The sequence below is a fragment of the Molothrus ater genome, chromosome 3, assembly GCF_012460135.2.
Source record: "Molothrus ater isolate BHLD 08-10-18 breed brown headed cowbird chromosome 3, BPBGC_Mater_1.1, whole genome shotgun sequence".
In the NCBI taxonomy this organism is placed as follows: Eukaryota; Metazoa; Chordata; class Aves; order Passeriformes; family Icteridae; genus Molothrus; species Molothrus ater.
Window position 1 is genome coordinate 100,492,513 of NC_050480.2, and position 18,572 is coordinate 100,511,084.

The 18,572-nt window shown below is 43.0% G+C and overlaps 1 protein-coding gene across 1 annotated transcript in view; it reads right to left on the reverse strand.

The window, feature by feature from the left end:
* The window catches only part of BACH2 (BTB domain and CNC homolog 2), a 182,311-nt gene that overhangs the window by 126,943 nt on the left and 36,796 nt on the right, over positions 1 to 18,572 (reverse strand). Inside the window, exon 2 of the mRNA XM_036380552.2 lies at positions 12,061 to 12,147. The gene's annotated coding sequence lies outside the window, so the exon portion shown is untranslated. The remainder of the gene's footprint in view (positions 1 to 12,060; positions 12,148 to 18,572) is intronic.

Genomic DNA, 18,572 nt, shown 5'->3' on the forward strand with positions numbered 1-18,572 from the left:
ACTTCTGCCTGCCCCAATACATATCCTGGAGTGCTTCAGTTCCCAGACATTAAAGGTAAAGGTGGACTGGGGGGGGCGGGGAGGGAAGGGGAGGAAAGGGGAGGGAACAGGAAATAAAATGGTTAAAACCAAAGAAACAAACCAACACGAACAAAATAAAAATAAACCACCAAAAATGCAACCCAGCATCAGACAGGAGATAAAGCCTGACCTGTGATTCAGCAGATTCAAATGCTCAGAAGTACAACAGCCTGTGTGCACTACTAAAAACAGCAGCACCTATGGATTTGCAGCACTTTGTCAGCACTAATGATGTTACCTCATTAAAAGAGATAAATGCCTTACTGTACTACCAAAAGCATCTGCTCCTTCCTTCTCACCTGTTCTCCATCAGGGCGATCAGCAGCAGTGCAGTAAAAAGAAATGCAAATACAACACTAAACTCACTTAGAGCCACTTGCTAAAGTTGCTTAGTGTTTTTCTAATGTCAATGTTTTAATGTCATTTTTTAATGGGGTTATGCTATGCTTCCTACCAGGTACTTCTTCTCTTGACACTAAATCAGCATAACAAAGAAAACAAAGCCCTGTGAACCACCATGCCCCACCAGCTTTCAAAGGACTTCTCAAAAAATAAACTAATGTCTACTTCAAATAATTCATTCACTGTTGAGTAAAATGGTCCAACTTCAACCACAGCAGGTGAATTAGGTAAGGGGGTGACAATGACTTCTGTCTGCTAACACCGTCTGACACGTTGCCACGCTCAACACAACAGTTTTCTTCCAACAGATTCTGCTCTACATGCAAAGGTAGCAGTTTACAATAATGAATGTTTTATGCATTATTCCTTTGTGTATAGGGTCTCCCAAGTACACATTATTGAAGTCTATTAAACTCTCTATTTAGCAGAATTACCAATGTGCCTTTGGGGAAATTATTACAATGAAGCTGTACTGGTATTTAAACTCCAGTTGTTTAACAATCTTTTCCTAATCACCAATCCAGGTATCAACATTAAAGTGCAGTCAGACTTCTTCCAGTGCAGCATAAACCTGTCTATGAGCTGCTTATGGAAATTCATTTAAAAGAATGAGTATTTCAACTTGGCATGTTTTTCACAATTAGCTTCAAACAGCTTGTGCTTTAAAATAATAGGAACTCCTTCCTGATCCTCTTCACCGAGCAGAGGTCTCTACAGTTAAACCTGGTTACAGAACCAATTAACTATTCGCAGCCACAGTGTTTCTGTCAGCATACCAGCAGCTGCAAGATACCAGCCCATTCAAGGAAAATTTGGCCAACAAGGTCCCATTCTTTACAAATGGCTTTTCTATGAGAAAAAACCTGTCCTGCATGCAAGGGATGGAGCAGTCCAAAAGCTAAACCCAGTGCATGCCCAGGTCCCTCCTCTGGTCCAGATATAACTCAGAGAGTTGTGCAAAGCCACAACAGAGCAGTTACTAACTGGTTTTTGTGCCCCACAGACCATTTCCCTTGTTCATTTTGCACAATACAGCTATAGCTAGCTACTTTCTAAATGTGACTGTTTTTGTGGCAATGAGTCAAACTTGGTTCCAAATTTGTAACGTGTGTCTGTACCTGCCGTGACAAGGGCAAATATTTTTCCAATGGGAAGAGTCTCACATTCTCAGGGGAAGAGGAAGTAAACTTCACCCTTCTAGAAATCACAGGATTCAGCTTCCTAGGGTGGGGTAGAAGAGACCTAGGTCTCAACCTTTCAGGTTTCCTCCATGACCTTCAATAAATCACTGTGTTCCTGCCTTCATTTTTCATCAGTATGAAATGTTCAGGTTCTATCTATGGGGCAGTCAGGCTCTCCAGCAAAGACAAAAGATGTCTTGTCCTTGCTGCTACGTTACACTAACAGTTTTACAACTTCAACCCCAGTTCAATTTTCAGTCAACCTTCAATGAAAAAATCAGCATTAATTTATTGAAAAAACACTGACAACAATCTTACAAAACCAGTGGTCACAGAAACAGAATATAAGTAATGGAGCCAAGCAAAAGGGCTTGACATCTTATGAAGATGCAAAATTTAGGCCATCATACATGCATGTTTTGATACGTCAGAATTCAAATTTTATGTCCAAATACAGATAAAGGGAGGACTAAAGCCATCACTGGAAGCTTGTATGTATACTAAAGATTCTTTTGACAAGTATGAGTCATATACTATGTGCTCTTCTTGGCGCTAGGGCAAGGCTGCACAATGAAGTTGTTTCCATCAGGACCAGAAGTCCTTCAGGGAACAATCCTCAAGAAAAAAGCACAGCAAACAGGTGGGCATATTTTAGCCATGCACTAATTTCCCTATAAATCAATGGACAAAAGCTCTTCCTTTCTCCAGTTACAAACTCAGAGCCAAATCACCTTCTCTGTTTTACAATCTCATTGACATTGCTTAAGTTACACATGCACCAGAGCAGATTTTGTCCTTGGGGGCACTGGGAGACCAAACCTCCCATAAATAAGAAAGGAAACAATCTGTTCACCTTCCCTGAAGTGGGATGAGGAATATCTCTTTCATCTAAAGGAGACATATGTCTAAGAGACAAAGAGAAAACGCCACTAATTTCATTTCAGTTTGCCTCTCCATTAGGAAAGACTCTTATGTACTTAAAAAGTTTTTCAGGCTTTTAAGGCTATTTTATGCAACTGCAGATCAGAAGCCCTGAAGTCTATCAGCTGTTGGCTTAGAGAAGTTGCTGGTGTCTACTTCACTGTCATCCATCCTGTTTGATAGGGGTGATCAAGGGTGCACTCCATTGCCTGAATTTGTCAGTCCCTTTTCCTATCACTTACTTCTTTACCTCAACACTGTTTTCACAACCATGAGGTGAGATGCTTCTGCTGAGCTGTACAAAGTCCAACCCTGTCTTTAGCTTAGTTTGTTGATGACTGGCTTTACCCCATCAAGCAGATTATGGTCAGCTTCATAAGCACCACCACTGGCACAAGAGGGAATGGGGCAAGTCCTGGCCAAGGACAAAGTAGGAAGAGAAAGACAATGAGTGGTCTTAGCTGGGACTGGTGTAAGCTGCCACAAAACCTCTAGTCCCTGACACGTACCAGAAGACGTCATACAAAAACACGACAAGTACACGTTGTGGCATTTAACACGGGGCATTTAACATTGCAATATCCAATGTTCCTGTCTTGTTATGGCATTGAGTTGATCACAGCAGAGGACAGACTTCACAAAAGTACCTGGCAATACAATGTCACATTTATTCCACAGTACTGAGCGTAAACCATCATTTGTTACTATGGCAGGTGGACTGCAGCCACCCCAGCCAAACTGTCACTTTGTCTCTCCTGCCACCTACTGTACTGAAAACCAAAATATGTGTCACCAACTCACGTGCATTTCCACTTGTGTTTGGAAATACCAACCTTTAGTTCTTGTAGAAATGCCACTGCACACATATGGGAACTCCCTGCTATCCTCACTCCTTCAGCAATGCTATCCAGTGTTTCCTGTTGAAGGCTAACTGCAGCACTTGGAGCTCTACTTAATTCACTAATGCTTCAGGGTTAAAATTAGCATTAAATACTAAAAATTCTCCAGAGTTTAGAGTGCAAACCTCTCTCTCTCTTTGCCCCATGGAGAATTAAATCACAGAAGATTTATTTTAAATGGTGAACAGGCTATGATACCCCACAAACCTCTGCCCCTTAATTTTCTGTTATATCCAATGACAACACTCACTGGGGGCAAAACCCAGCAGAAAAGTAACTTCCCATTGAGCGTGTGATTGTCAGCCTGTGGGCAGGGGTGAAACTCCTGATGCACTTGAGCTGCACAACCAAATGAGTGTCACCCAAGAACAGACCTGCCCCATGCAAGAGTCTGTTTCAGACCGTGGTTTACCCTTGTCCTTTTAACCTCTCGCTCTCACAAAGCCATCTGAGCAGGTCTGGCTGTGCCACCCGTACCCTCAGCAGTGCAGTGCTACCCACGGTGTCCTCCCCACGCAGTCCCGCTGCCTACAACATCACCACTGCAAAAAGGGCTTCACTGATGCTTGTGTCCAAGCAGTGTATCCCAGGAGAAGAATTCTTTAAGCATAACTGTCTGGGTTCTGCCATCCTTCTGGACACCATTAACCATAGTGAACAGCATGGAGAAGGGCAGCAATGAGTCTGAGCTGGTCCAGACTAGTCAAGCCCACCACAGGGGCTTCAAACCCATTCATAGTACTAGTATGTACCAATTAACAATCAACTCAAAACCAAATAGACAGAGATCCCATGTTAATTCTCCCAGAATTATCCCATGCCATTCTCCCAGAATGCACAACAAGTTTATTTTCAGTATTTTATTATTAATTTTGAAAGTATTCAAATAGAAAACAACAAGCTGAATTTTGTAATAGAAATCTCATTACTTTCTAGTAAGAAGCTGCCTTGTAGGTGCTGGTTTATTTTCCCATGTACGGTATTCCCTTTACCTAATCAACAGCTTGGGGCTTTATGACAGCAGCTATCTTTGATAAAAGGAGTATTGTGATGAGGGAGGAAGGCATCCAACACTTGCATGATCCAGTAAGCAATCAAATGTATTTATTTATGCTGTGACCACAGTAATCAAGAGGTATTAAAATGTGGAACGGAGCATCAGTTAAGTGCATTTTAAATCTGATTTTTCCCTGGTTGTGGTTAGGAAATTGTTGACTAGCAGGACTCTTTAGGGTCTTTACAGGCTGCAATTAGTGAAGCAGATACAGAAGATAAATTGCTCCACTCCTGCAAAAGCAAGTCTTATTTTTGCAAGTAAGAGTGAGCCTTTCATCTTGGCACTTAAAATTTGATCAAGTGAGAAAAAAACATTAATATAATTCCACTCACTCCCAGATAAACTTCTCTGAAAAATGAGGACATTTCTTCTACTTAAACAAATCCGACAAGGCTATAACTAAAAATATTTTTGTAACACACAGAGTTCAGTGTGAACACTGGAAAACAATTGGCAAGAGCAATTGGAATGTCTAATCCCAGCTATTTAGCCACCAAAATGCTTCAAGAGCTGTGATACATCCACTTAAAAGCCAAATATGGCTCACAAATAGCTATTAAACATGAATGAACTTATCAAGAAGCAACAGTATGTTCCCATTAATTGTACAAAAGCTGCAAAGAGGTTAAAAAAAAGACATTTCTACAGCATCTGATCAGAAGTGACTTTCACTGACACCAATTTAATTTATAACAAAATCAGGGTAATAAACTAAAGGATCACATTAGCAGTTAGTAATGCTACAGGAGCTATCAGTGAAAAGCTAATGAAATGAACAGAGCCTTAAAACAACTTTGTATTTTTTAACATAGACTTGAAAACCTGCTACTGCAAAGGCACTGTCAGAGGGTGCTTGAGCATACTCGCTAGCAACTTTCAGACAACTTTTAAGGTTTCCTAAGGTGTTCCAAGGAAATTCAAGAAGGCAATTTTGTACACAAATGCTGTCTAGATTGATGTATCACTTAACGAACCTGCAAAGTTTAATCTCCAGAAGAACTTTTACCTGCGGTGTGCTTGACCACATGGAAGGCAAAGAGATTTAAGCTTGTTTGGTCTATGGCCAACAGAGACTTTCTAACAGAAATGGAAACTGGATGATAAGCAGGTAATAAGCTGCTCCCAGAGTTTCCCTTGCTTTGAGCAGAGTGAAGCCACTGGGAGATTTCAGAGCAGATTCTACAAACAAGCTGATAAGAAAAGCCGCTATCCAGAAGGCTCGACAGGAGGAAAAAGGAAGCAGGGAAATCGCAGTTAATGGGATTTGGCTACATCCAGAAAACAGCTAGGTTTCAAATACATTACAAACAGTCCTGCACTTCCCTGCTGCATCAATTCATTGCTGGATGAGAAAAATTTACATAGATTTAAAGCTCCACAGAAACTTAGATTGATCTGTTTGGAATAAATCTTGTCTCTTCCCTGAAATGCCCTCTGGATGAACACATGACAAAGAGGAAACTGCCACCACTACACTATAACTTCTATAAGTTTCTGTTAGGGGGAAGGCAGGCTAGGGATTTATTTATTTTGAGGTTATTTCCTAAGTCCCATAAATGGACACTTGGGCCATTCACCTTAGATATCACTGCAGAGTACTATAAAGTTTGCCTAAGTTTTCCAAGGGAGAGCATCACCATCCTGTCCCATCGAAAGGATAATGTGACATCAAACACAGAGGGTTACCTCTCTCCTAGCACATCTCTCCTTGTCTCAACATAAGGAAATTGAGCAACCTCAGCAGGAGGTTCTCAGTGCCTCCCTTCCCAAGCCTTGGTGGGGACATCCTGCTCATCCTCCCACCTAGGAGGGAGAGAATTAGTAGTTTCAAGGTACTAATTGAAAGAAAAATTGTCACTGACAATGTCCTCTACCTTTGCAAACTGATGCCAACCACAAGACATGATTCAACATGTATGAATTCCATACTCATCCCTCTTCAGATCCCAAAGGAGGCAGCGCCACAGTACATGCCAGGAGGGAAGAGGCCAGCAGCAGCAGAGAAATTTCTAGTCTAATCATGAGACAGAAGAATGGAAATGATAGGAGAAGTGAGATAAAAGAATTGGGGGCTGATAGCATCAACACGCTTTAAGAAGGAGAGGAAGTTGAGCGTCTGTGAAAGAGGGGGAAGGAAGAGTAAGGCTGATTTTCCCGATAGACAGGTCACAAACAGTTCCCGAAACCTGCCTAGTCGGGCTGCTTGTCTGACGTACAGACGCAAAAAGCAGCACATGTGGCATCTTTGAAGCGGAAAAAGGAGACGTTGAGGACTGGGGCACTCCGTAGGGGAATGAAAGACCTACAAGTCTTCTAAGTGCCATAAATAGAGATGAAGATAAAGCTTTCAACCAATAATGAATGTGAAGAGTTAAAAAAGGAGTTTTGCAGAATTGTCCACTAAGACAAAAATCTTAAAAACTGGCTCTTCACAAATGTCTTTTCTTTTGGAAATCCCACACCCACTGCTGAGAGATTAGCTTTACAAAGTGAGAATTTAACTGGAATTGCAGCTCTGGGTAACAACAGGAAATGTTGCTCACAGCAACAGAAAATGTAGGATGATTAGGTTTTTGGGGAAAAAGGGAAAGAAAGTTACAGTAACTATGCAAACAGAATAAATAACAGTGCTGTCCTTCTCCAGAACCTTTCCAAGGATCTCAGAGCAATCTACAGCCATTCCTCATTAAAGGCTGCTCTGCTATGGCCACAGCTTATTGCACCATCTAGGTCCCAAGCCTGGCTGTACTCCTCATCTTCATAGTTCTGTCCCTCTGCCGATTCTCACACCAGACATCAGCTGATGCGCAGGGACCCCACGGGGCGGGGGGGGGGGTTTGTGCCCTGCAGGATCCCAGCTGGGACTTGGGATGTTGCCAAGTGCTCCTTGTACATAAGTAACGAGCTGGCCTCATCAAGAGACAGACAAGACAAAAGGTTTCCACCAAGTGAGAAAACTCCAAGCCCAGAAGGGAAGGCCCTCCCCACGCTGAATGTGCTGTGCTCAGCGGCTCAGCCCAGCAGAGCGAGCGGGCTGGGAAAGCCAGCCGTCTTTCAGACAAAAGTGTAAAAAAGCAGCAGGAGGGGAAAAAGGGAAAGACAAGGTCAAGTTAGAGGGAGGCAAGCTCCAGACAAACCCTCCCCTCCCCAGAGGAAAGCACCTCAACAGACATTGCTGTGGAGTCAGCAATGCAGAAGATACTACTCAGCAGGGGAATGCGTCATGTTAAAATACAAATCGTTGTTTACATGCTCCCCCAAGTTCCTTAACTGTTGCTGAGAATTTTAGGAAATACTTTGCATTAGACTTGTTTTATTGCATGTTTCCCACCAATTTCCAGTTCCAGTTTCTACTTCTGTTCTTAATTTTTAATCACCGCTGGGACAAAACAGTAACATTTAGATACTGGCTTGCTAAGAAAACTGGAGTAACTGGGAGTTATATTAACAATACTTAAATACAGTCTATTTAAAGGTTTGAACGCATCTTGTTAGAACACTGCATAAATTAACCCAACCTAATTCTCTAGGATGTAACAAGATCTGAAAAGCTCCAAGTTTCATGTTCTCTCTTACCACCCACTTAAAAAACCAAAACCCAACATGCTGGGGTTAGCTTAGGTTGCAAACGAAAACAAAATTCACATTCAACTGAATAAATGCAATTTACTCCTTGATGCGACAAAGATGATGCCACAACCAGCTCAAAACCAAAGCAAGAAGAGGTTCTCTCCTGCCCCCTCCATGCATATCCCCCCTCATTTTTGCTGTTAATGATGCCCCCCCCGCCTGATTGCTCAGGATCCTTAACTGCTCGCTCCATCCCTCCCCACTGTCTGAAACCATCTCTGGATGGAGCAAAGCGTGCCCTGCTGCTGCTGGGCTCACAGTCTCCCCTGCACTGGCAGCCAGACAAAAGCAAACTCCAGTTGCATCACGGAGCAAACTCATTTTCCAGCAACCTCCCAGCCCGGAGTTTACCGCTACTGTAATCCGGTGCTGTCAACAACGCCGCCTTTGTTGCGCGCCCATGTGCGCCGCTTGCTTGCTGCTCGGGTTGTTGTTTTGGGTGTTTTATTATTTCTTTTTTAATATTATTATTTATTTTAAGGAGAATTTTTGTTTTAAATGAGTAATCTGTTTTTGAAAGATTTCTCCTCCGTGCTGGCTCCACCCTGTACTGTAAACGAGACATTACCTTATACAAGAATGAATCTGCTGCATTCCTCTGTCTAGCTGCCTCGCAGCACATTTCCTACGCTCACAGCAGCCCCGGCAGTGCATGCTCTCCCACCCCTTCCCCCCACCTTTTTCTCTTTTTTCTTTCCCCCTTTTTTTTTTTTCCTTTTCACTGCCTCGCTGTGTTTTTGTGTAAATGATCTCACATGACTCAACAAATCCATCTGCCTGGAGCAGGCCAAGTTTGGAGCCTTCCCAGGAGGGAGGAGAAGAATTGCTTTGTGGAAAGGACCTGGAGCTTTGCCCTTTCTCTGGCTCAAATTACCCGCCTGTCAGGCCTGACGGATTTGGCTAAAAATAAAAGGAAGCGGGCCGTGAAAAGGAGATGAATGAGCTCAGCAGTTCCTTAGATAACATGGGGTCTGGTGTCGCCCAAAGATCCCAGAGCAGGAACTTCGGATGCTGGACATGTAAGTGTGGTGCTGCAGCCACAGTGAACTTGGCTGCTTGAGGCCAAAAAAAAAAAAAAAAAAAAAAAGGCACAAAAAAAGGCAAAACTAACCATACGCTGTTGGAAGTTGGAAATAAATCCCTTAAAGAAATCCCTTAAAGACACTCAGAGCAGGAAAACTGCCTGCTGTAGATTTGGGCTTGTAAATGGGGAGATTTATGGGGTTTCCAGAGGGGAAAGGGGGTGGGGGGGGTGTGGCAGGGGGCTGTACGTGATGTCAGCCTCCCGCCCTGACCAGGGAGCCTCTGCATCCTTCCTGCAAATGCCTGCCCAGCGCCCGCAGCGGGTATTAAGCACTTAGTTTGGCAATGTAATGACACACTGCAACAATCTGTAATGCGAGGCAGTCAGCAAAGCCCTGGCTCGAAAAGCTCTTTCTCCTAACCATTAACCATATGTTTGGCTCCGCCGCCGCCCAAGCGAGCGGGTGTTCCAGCGCACCATCTGGTTTCTATCCACACAAGCAACTGCAAAGCACAGAGTATTTCCCTCTGGAGCTGCGTCTTCCTCCCTGGCCCCTGATCCCCACCCGGCTCCCCACTTCTCTGCTCCCCATCTTCCTCCTTCCACCCCTTTCCAGCAGCAACTTCACCTCCCTGTCCCACTGATGGCTCGAAGCAGTGGAGACCACAGCCACCCCACCCAAGGTGCAGCAGAAGAGCTGTCTCGTGCTGCCCTCCGTGAGCTCACGCGCCTACACACGTGTGTGTACACACACACACAGAGGGACTGCATCCCCCATCACCGATGTATCACACTAAAACATCAGTGTGTTCTCGAGTGGCCCAGGAGCTGCTGCAGTGTCCATCACGTCTCGCTCCCGCACACATGCGCACAGCGAGTGTTCAGTTTGGATTACATCAACTCTGTGCCGACACTGCAAAAGGACTTCAAGAATGTACCTAACAACAGGAGGACCAATAGCAGTTTTATCTCCTGTTCTTATGCATGGCCTTCTATGGACATCAGGTGTTGGTCTCCCATCCCACCAAAATAAGAATGCTCTGGGGGGACAAAAAAGAAGTACAAAAGGAAAAAGAGAAAGATAAATGGAATGAGAGTGTGCTGAAGAAAAAAGAATGAAAATATTTACTTTTTCTGTGATAACTAAACAAGCTCTTTCTGAAATGATAAAAAAAGCTTTCAAGTGTTATATTTTAGAAGGCCTTGTACCATATGTTTGCTTTACGACTTTATGAATTCTAACTACTATTTATGTTTTTAAAGCACTTCCATCATTATGTTTGTTTCTGAAGTACCTATGGGACATCAGCAGTAATTTTCCCCTCAGGCTGGCCAATTTAAGATTAATCATGACCTATTGCAAGAAGGTATTCAGGGATGCAAGCAATAGGATATTCAGCAAATCCAACACTTGCTCCTTTAAAGTAAGTTTATATTCTGCAATGAGTCACACATACTGTGTTTATCCAAGTTACCAGTGCTACAAGGGAAAAAAAATCCCATTACATTTGCAAATACATACAAATCACAGCTGTAAGCACCCAACTGCTTATACCAGGACTTGTTTCTGTGACTGGATATTGATTTTTTAAATAATGTGTCATTATACCAGTGTTGATACAGCAACTAGCTTCCTGGAGTATGTAATTTAATACTAAAAAAATCTGGTTTTAGGAAATATCAAATCCACACCCATTCATATCCTTTTTAAACATTCTTCTTGGTCATGACTATAGCAATGCAAAGCCACAACTGCTCTTTTCCTCACCTTGCACCTAATGAAGAAAATGCACTTGCCAGTTAGAAACAGCTCAGTCTAAATCAATAAGCTTTGCTATCTCAATAAAATACTGCAGAACTTCTTCAACAACTTCTTCAACTGCTGCTAGAAACCTACATTGGAAAAGATGATGCATATTTTTCAAACTTCCTCCGTATGAGAAATCAGTGAAAGAAAAAGCACACCGTAGGCCCTTATCCCAGAATCAAACAGGCGTGGGGAAAACCATATGCTTGTGAAAAGCCTGATGACTTCACTAGGATTGCCTAAGAAGACTGAGGATAGGATCTGCTCCCAATTACAAATGTGGAGTGCAATTAGCACGGTAAACTCCCCTTGCCTTCATTCTGCACTCCCCTTCAGTGAGGGAAATAATTAAAATTATTTAAACTATAAGAGATGCATTTTAGCTAGGAATTTACTTTTCCTACAAAAGGGAATCTAAATATGGAAAAGTCGATTACTTCAAGATAATATGTTGCAAACATTAGTATACTTAAATATCACACATTAGGTTTCCTACAACCATGCAATGAGAAATTGTCTTCACACACAGAAAACAACCAGCAGTCATTCTCTAAAGCAGTAAAGGTCTAGGTGTGGGTCTTACAGCAGATAGTGATCTGCTCTGATCCAGAAATCCTTTTAAAGGGGGAATTCAAGGGAAATATTTGCAGATTCAGGGTTCTGCAGTCTGAAGGGACTGCTGATCATTTGACCTTTTTCCATGAAACAGGCATGGAGCTTCCCCGCCTACGTCGACGAAGCTGTAAGAGGTCGAAGGAGAGAATCTCCTAGGGTTAAAAAAAAGCCTGTAAAAAACCCCAACAAAACAAAAAAAACCCAGTCTCAGATACAACAGCCTGACATAAAGCAGGAAGCTACTGCAGCCCCAGCATCACTCCCCAGCACTGTGGGATTACCCACACCCTCTCATCTGGTCTGAATGAATTAACAGCCAGCTACTAGGTCTTGTTATACCTTGTCACCTTCCTCTACTCCTCAGCCCCTGAACAAAGGGCCACTGGCAGCCTGAAACCTAGCTAGTTTTTAAAGCATAATAAAAAGTGGTGTCACATTATTACCTGAATCCACTGAGTCCTCCTGCCAACAACGATGTTTATGCAATCACATTTTTCTGTTTTTAAAAACTTCTCTCTTGCCTCATTGCTCTGTGTGAAAAACAAAACAAAAGAGATAATTGATTAACTACAAGCAATTATCTATTATTTGCATTATAGAAGTTTTGCAGTAGATATTCAGGTCTTTTGTTTTCTGCCTGATCTCATAAAAACATTCAACAAGAAAAAGTTTTTTCCCCAAAATTACTCATTGATCAAACAGAAGCAACAGATACCAGTTTAGAGAGGCAGATGAGATACCACAGCCCACCACTTGTAGAGCTACACAGAAGAACACAGCTCTCCTGTGCCCAAATCTTCTGCCCTCTTCCCAGGCCATCCTGCCTGGCAGCACTGGGACCAATGCCGAGCAGACAGTGCCACCAAAAGCAGAAATACAGAGGGAGAGAAAGCTCATTAAATTTCTTTCAGTATCAACAGCAAATACATGCCACTAATAACCACAGCAGTGATGTAAAAATAATACTTGCAAAATTGCATTGACAGTAGATTACTTAATCATAAAGTTTCTCCATACTCTGTACCTACAACATGATTTAAGTAGTGACTCCACTTAAAATTCTCAAAAGGGTCTTTTAGTGTCTGTGTTTACTCCTTGCTTCCCATATTAGTAGCTTTAAGCTATAGTGTCAAATTCTCCTGCCAATATACTTCATAGAAGACATTTAAATAAGGAAGAAAAAAGCCCATATGGTAGAAATCCAGCTGAAGACACAATCTCAACCCCACACCCCCAACCTCTCTGAATGGACAGAAGACACATGCTAAGTAAAGGAAACTGGATTTTCAGTACTGGAAATGCCATTAGTATTTCATTGCTTTCTCTGAAAGCAAATTAAAAAAAACCCTTCACTTAAAGAGATGCAACTCGACCATGTGTACATGGTCCCTTGCCAACCTTCACAAGGGCATACACAATTAAACCCAGGCAGAGAGCACAGGTTGGGGGATATAGGCTGCCATACCCTTCCTGCGTTTCAGGGCTCAGGCTTTTGGCATACTCTGTCCATTGTTGACATGGATGACTGACAGAAAGTTTTGCTGCAAGATTTTGGTCACAGCCGTCTGACTGAGACATCCCCAGAAAATCAGCTGGAAAGACCAAATTCTTGCAATCTCTAGAACAGAGTTTAAACTGTGGTTTAGCCTGATGCCACACAACTCAATGAACACAGTCTAGTCCATGGCAGAGCAGAACAGAAGTGACCATTGCCTCCGGCATCTGCTGCCAGCGAGGGTTGGGCCCCTCCCAGGCAAGGAGGGTGTCCTGATCCAGGTGACCTCCCTACTGCAGCCTGGAGTCATCTGTGCTCAAAACAGAGGAGTCAAGATCTGGGCCAGGGGATGGCAGGGAAAAACATGTCAGAACAAGAAAATTCATTTAATGGAGACAGAAAATTGGAGGGTTGGATGGGGAGAGAGCAGAACTGGGGTTAGGCATGGAGAAAAGCCTGCTGGCTGTGCAGCTGCAGCACTGCTGAAGAACCACGTCCAAGACCATATGATGTCAGAGCACATCATTTGTGCCAATGCCCAAACGCCATTTGTCTGCTTCCTGCAAAATCTTTGGTGTACCACAGGTAGGTTGAAGAGAGAACGCTGATGTGTTCAAGCACTCACCCCTGAGAAGGGAGGGAAATGTGCAGGTGAGTGCTGCCTGCTGCAGCTGCCTTCACTCTTGGCACAGGGGATGTACCTGAGCTGTGCATCAGGGCTTCAGGGCAAGAGTGCATGACAACTCCAACAGCTGTTGGCAGCAAGGATGGCAGCCACCGTGACACTCCCTGCCACCCTCTCAGCATCCAGGCAGATGAGCTGTGCCTTGGAGAGCTGCCATGCAGCTCCAGTGAAGCACCACACAGGTCATTTAAACTCAGTATCCCTCAAGTGGCCATTAACAGTGAATTCCTAACCAACCTGAAAACCTGGCTTCTCTCAACTAAAAGTAATGAACAGTCACAGCGGAAAGGAACTGTATTTCCAGTACACAAAACACTAAGGAGTATAGAGACATCTCAGCAGCAAGGCTGTTGAGGATCCTCAGGATCCTCTGTCCTCTTAAGTCTCTTCCTGCAAAGAGAAGTGGGGCTTCCCAAATCATCTGTCAAATCCTGAAGTCTGACACTGGTAAACAGAGTAAGATCATGAGGAAATTACAAACTTCTTCAGTAGGGCTTTGAGTACTATGCCATAAATAAAAATTTGGGCTAAATATGGGACAGCAGGGAAAAAACAAGATGCTGAATAGGGAGTTTGCCCAGGGTTTGCAGCTACAGCTGGCAGCAGGCAGGCAACTTGCAGAAAGAGAAGAGTGTGATGACATACTCAAAAACTGTCCATGCATTTACAAGATCTGCACAAATCCATTTTATATCAGAGTGTCACTCTGAACTTATAGAACCATAGAATGCTTTGGGTGGGAAAGGACCTTAAAGATCAGCTGCAATGTTGCAATGTATTTATGTATGAAAATAAAATTACCAGTAAACAGCTGAAACTTCCTTGGATACTATGCTACCTTAGACATTAATAGCTTATAACAGAGCACAGGTCTACAGTCAACCAAATGCACAACACAGGAAGACAGACCTTAAAGGTAAATAATTCAGGACTTGAATTCTTTAAGGTAAATAATTCAGGGCGCTAATGAATTCACTGACTGTAAATAGGGAGTTCCACTGTGAGGAACCCTCCAAACTGCCCTACATCCAATCCTCAGGAGTGCAGAGCAGAAAACTGTCAGCAGAAACTGTCTCAAACACTCCTGGCTACAGCAAGACTCTCACACAAAAGAAGTCTTGGATAGGAAGAGATGATAGCTTCATAGACTGGTTCCAGTGCTCCATACTGTGACCATGGGCTGCTGAAAAGGATGTGCACTTTCAGAAACACCGCTTGGGCAAACAGTGAGGTGGCTGTGATGCAAGGAAGCTGACCCATGTTGCATCCAACAGAAGCATTGGGGAAACCCTTCAAGGGTAGCCAACACAGCAGCTTGGTCTAGCAGTGCTAGAAACACACAAGACTATGGGTGAAACTGTAAGCCCTTTGTTAAATATGACACCCTATAAATAAAAAGAAGCCAGACAACCCCCCATGTCCTCCTCACTTCACAGTCTTTCTTCTCTATCCTCTTTGACTGAGTATCACCAAGTGCTTTTATCCACACCTGGGAATTCCTGTGTATCCATCAAAAAGCATTTCAGCCAACCAAATCCCATCAACAAACCATAGGATAAATCCTCATAAATTCTTAAACTACCAGCAAGTGTCAGTCTTCCCAGCCTGCACCCTATGGTACCAAGGAGCTGTTTTGCAAGCAGCAACTATTCCTGACCAAGCGAAGAAACTCTACCAAAGTTGAGATGCAGCCAACTGTCAGTAATACAATGTTGTTGCTGCAAAAAAAAAAAAACCCCAAACAAACCTACCAGGATTTTTATGCTGTCTCATGCTCTAAAAGTAGTATTTCAAACCACCATAAAGTTGCCTCACACCCTCTTACGAGACCTACATGAAACCAGACTGTGGAATAAAATCCGCCTTTTGCTGGCAGACAAAGGAATGTCAACAACAATAGGCAAGGCACTGCAAGGTTGCTGACGAGCCTGGAAACACTGTATGGGAACATGCCCATGGATCTGCAGTCGAAAACACAACTGCTGTTCTTGCTCCGTGCCCAGCAGAGATAGAGATCTCATCGCCAGCAGAGATCTGGGTCACCACAAGGAAGCTGGAGTTATCCCAGCACCATCATCTTTTAGGTAATGCTCCCAGGAGGGGAAACAAGTATGTGGCAAGGTTTCATCTGACGAGGTGCTGGTTGTAAACAAAAACAGTAACTGGGGGTTTCCTTGCTCCTTGGTGATATCATTCAAATGGAAAAAAAAACCCAACGAATTTTGCCTGATGTCTTGTATCCAAAGTGCTTTGCAGAATGAATTTGCTGCAAATGTGAGGTTCAGGTTGCAGTTTCCCAAAAGCTTGCAAACGCACCTCAACTGGCAAAGTCTTCCTCCTAAACACCAGGCTAAAAAGTATTTGTTTGCTTATCTTGTACTTCAGATCTGAAAACCCAAACCTGGGGAAGGAAAACACTAGAAAGACTATGTTTAAATTGAAGTGTAGATTTTAAACATATGATGTTTGTGAAAAACAAATGTTCTGAGTCTCCACACAATCAAGTAGCTGACTATCCAGGCACATGACTGAAAAGGAGATCACCTTTCCAGTCTCTGCTAACCAAAACTTTTGCAACCTTCCCGTATGCCATTTCCTTGTTTACATCTCATGGTACAGGAGTTCAACTTTTGGAGAAACATGAATGGTAAACCTAGAAAGTGAAATGTGATATTATTTACAGAATAGGAGAGCACGCCGTTCACAAGAATTTGTAGGCGCACACATCCCAGCCCTGTTCCTCAGTTCAACACCCACTCCTGAAATCCTGTACCAACCAGATTAGCCGATGTACACATGCCTGCACTCTCGGAGAAACAATAGTCTCTTTCAGTCCATAGTCTTCTGAAGAACCAGGCAAAAACGTCATGGGAGAAGTTAGGAAATATCTGCAGAAAACAGCACACAAGATGAAAGGCAGAACAAGCCTTTTAACTTGCACAAAGTACATAACATGGAGGATAAGCACAGAACTTAGTTACCTAGCCCCTCTTCCAAAGGGATATTTTTTATTTTCCCCGGGATGGAAAAGGGGACTGTTGAAACAACTTTAAAAAACCCAAAAAAACAACGACTGGGATAGTGGAACAGCTCCCTTACAGACAGATTATTGCAAACAAAATTCAGCTCCAGGAGCTGTGGCAGACCTGGGAGAAAATACGCGCTGCCTTGAAGAGCCAGGATCTCCAGCAGACAGCTGGGATCCTGGCTGGTGTGATGAGCCCTCCTGTCCCCAGTGCACAGCACTCCTTCCTCCATTCCCCTCCCAAGCACTGTTGCTACAGAAGGCACAGAACTATTTTTTAATTAATCCAGCACAAAGTTTGAGCTGCCTCAGGGTTGAGCTAAACATTTTCTGTCTTTAACCACTACAGCAGAACCAACTACAGTGAAAAACACTTCACCATAAGGCTGGGGAATTGAGGACAGAAAAGAAGCTGCAACAGAGTCACCCCTGACCTCTCAAAATTTCGCCTCCAGAACATGTAAAAATAAGAAACTGAATTTTTAATCAGCTGAGAAACGGGGCAGGGAGACACTCTTGATAAAATTATTGTTGCGAATATCACATAAAAAGCCTTATGGAATTTTACCATCCACCTTCTGTTCCGAACAGTAGGTCTCCAAATAACCTATCAGAAAAAACCCAACTACGCACACTTTCAGGAAAGCACTCAGCACTGAGAGACATTTAAGAAGCATGCAGCTCTACAAATTCTTGTTTCTCCTCAAGGGGCTGTAACTCCTGCAGGAAACACATGCTCCCGTAACAAAGCAGGTATTCTCTGCATGTACTCACACTGCCTATTATTTTTTTAATCATCTGGTATGCATCTTCCTAGGCATGCTTATGTTAGAGGAAATACTAGCATTAGGTCTGCAAAAGAACACTGACTACCTGTTCTGCATGAACACCCTGAAGGTTAATAGTGGAAATCGTGGCTTGAACTCTGCCTCTGCCTTGTGCTGAGCAGTCCATACAACCACTGGCATTCTACCACATGTGCTTCCCTCCCTCAGCTCATGTTCACTCTCTGCAGGATTTTACTATGCAGTCCACCAGTACAGTATTTTTCAGATGTAGGAGCAAGTCAAAGCATATTTTGATGTGTCTAGATTGCACAAAAACGATATGAAAAATTGAAAGTTGATCACAGAAGAATACAAGTTCCTTTTTCATTTCCCAGCTCCAAGAGTCAGAAAGGGTGAGTAGAACCCTGATATATACCAGATGTTTTAAAGGTGGAAGAGCTGGTGTCATGAAAGCTTCCTGACAGCTACCAACTGGCCTTGCTATAGTGAGCAGGCTTCTTCTGCCTGTGGAAGATTAGAGGCCTAATGGAATGGGAATATTCACAGCCTTCATGCACACATATAATCCTACTCTCTTTTCTTGAAAATAAATTTGACAAGTCCATCACTACTAAATGAAAAAGCCTCAAAATGGAATAATTTTGTTACATATACAAAAAAAGTTGGGTCTGGAGCATATCCATGGTTTTGGCAAGCACCACACTTAACCCAAGAAATTAAAAGGTAATTTTTTTTCATTTGTTTCTGTTTCTAGTAAGTCTTGAGTCAGTTTCCCCCATTTTCTTCTGAATTTGTGTTTGGACATTAAAAGCAGCAAATAAAAAAGGCTTTCACCTCAGCCACAACCCTCACTCCACTAGGTACTCTACAAATACACATGGAGACTTCACATCCTAAAAAGATAAGTTTCACCTTGTTGTTACAAAATTTGAGGATTTTTTCTATTTCAATAAAAGGGAAAT